Raw genomic sequence first — 2441 nt, forward strand, 5'->3', positions numbered from 1 at the left:
GGGACGTTTTGAAGTATAACCGGCTCTTAGTGTCTGTATTGTGAAAACGAGAGAGCACATTTCATTTATTTCATGTATTTATTGGACCTGCTATAGATAGAAGGCATAAGATTGGAGGAAAACACATCACTAAGCTTAGACTTAATGTCTCACCTTTTCACTTTAACAGCCTACGTTTCCCTGAACTAAGCACAATGGGCACCAGTCTCAGCTGTGATAGTATTGTGTTGGCAGCCTCTTATCTCAGAGTTCTCCTTCAGACAATCTCTTTATCTGTTCTCACTGAACAAAGCAAGAGTCACACTTTTCCGCTTTTGATTTGTCTTTTTGTTTCCTCGTTGTTTCGAGTGGACATGTTGAACGAGTGTTTTGACATTTTGGCCTTCACTCTCATGTCTGACTGTTTTGTTCTTAAGCTGGCAGCTCTTGATGGTTAGCTTAGCTTAGCTTAGCCTGAAGAACAAGTCCAAAGGACAATCTTCCAACTATCACCTTAAATGCTCTCTATTCAATACGTTTGATCATTGCAAGGAGAAACCAGAATGCTAAAGGAAAAATCTGGTTCCCGTAGAGGATGATGTGTTCCAGGAAGTCACTGTGCGCAGCCAAGAAATAATAAAAATCACAATCAGTCAATAGCCTTTAACTTCTGCTTTAGTGTTGATTGAAAACCTTATCTGTATTTCATGATTAGTCAGTTCCTTCTGTTAAAGCTGCTGTGAGGGTTTTTAACCCAGCTGTGAAGCAGATTGAAATTGATATTGTGGCTTCTTTTTTGTCTTACAAAAGTAAAAAAAAGAAAATCAGTATAAAGAGTGAATATCCGTATGTTTACACCCTCAACTGGATCAAGCCATAATTATACCTCGTTTATGCACTTGTTACGTCCTGGAAACCTTTAGGGGTATTCAGGACTAACCAAAACTGATTAAAACCAGGTAAAGGTGGAAGTAATAAAGAGATGGAAGGACGGGATAAATTAGCTATTTTATTAAGGAAACTCAGGTCAGTGTAGCAACAGAAAAAATCCTTGTAAAAACTAAGGAATGTAGAACCAAGAGCAACTCCATTAACAGAGACTAAATAACAGAACTGATGGCACAAACTCACCGACCATGCTAAATTCAGGGTTAAAAAAAGAAGGAGAAAAAGACAACACTAAGGAAAAACAGGCCACACAGGGAAATACTGGATTCACTCTGGGTAAAGGCAAGAAGGTTCAGGTAATTTTTCTTCTGTTGAGATTTGCTTTCATTTGGCTTCCTCTTGCAGTTATGTTGTTGGACCTCTCTGAGAAAATCTATCCCTAACCACTTCCGCTAGGTTTGCAAGTTTTGCAAGCTTGAAAATTTTGACTTAACGCAAGTCTTGACTCAGGTAATTTCAGGTGGAAAACATTGGGGTTTCCAAATCATGTCCCCTTTAAACAGCAAATATTCACAGCAAGCAGTGTCTAAAGGAAAAATAATGCAAATTTTTGTAAGAAAGTATTTACAAGATTAACAAATTTAGAGAATAAACATTTTTTTTGTCAACAGGGAGCGTCAAAATCTGCACAAACCAAAAAGTCCTTACTACAGCTCTTTTTACTGTGTTGAAATGGAAAACAAAAAGGAATTATTCAAAAAGTGAAAGAGTTGATACATTTAAATTAAAATATTCCCTTTGGAGTTAACAAAGAAATCACAACTTTTACACTTAAAAATTCAAAGATATTTATTCCAAGTATATTTGTATATTAATGCTTATTTGTGTTCAAACAAACAAAAAAACACATGATAATAAAATTTTCAACAATAACACTAGACCTTAGGTCGAACTGAGAAGACTTGATAAATAAGTTAAATCTCTGTTACAATTAGTTCAGTCTTGGCTCACTCAAATATCATCGGTTTACACATTACAGCATCGGATTATCATAGTGTGTACTAAACCTTTGCATTATTTACATTATAAATACATTAATAAGATAAAATCACAGTCATGGAAATGAGTACAAGTAAATGACCTCAAAAAAAGTTTTTTTTGTTTTTTTGTTCTGCCACTGAAGCTGGAAATATTAAACACAAACAAGGAGTTTTAGACTGCTAATTTCTGTTTAGTAGTCAACCTTCACAGTTTTTTTTTTTAACAAGTCCCGGTTTAACTGGATCCGGTTCATCTGTAATATTCTTTACTAAATCTACTGAGACACTCCTACATTTTCTTCCAGTAGTTAAGGTGTGGGATTGTTATGCTTGTCAATAAACAGGACTGTAGCTGGGTGTCCCTGTACTGCTACTTTTGCTACCTTTAGATCAATACCCACACACAGTCTTGATGAAGCTGTTGATTCCCTCCATATTTACTCCGCCTCCCCTTTACTCTGGATGTAGCTTCTTTATTCACAAGTGTCTGAGATTTCGTCAAAGATCTCCTTTTTTCCTGTCCTCCTTTACCCC

This window comes from Halichoeres trimaculatus, unplaced genomic scaffold (assembly GCF_033239565.1).
Source record: "Halichoeres trimaculatus isolate MK-OKI-2021-1 unplaced genomic scaffold, fHalTri1.1 fHalTri1_scaffold_6, whole genome shotgun sequence".
In the NCBI taxonomy this organism is placed as follows: domain Eukaryota; kingdom Metazoa; phylum Chordata; class Actinopteri; order Labriformes; family Labridae; genus Halichoeres; species Halichoeres trimaculatus.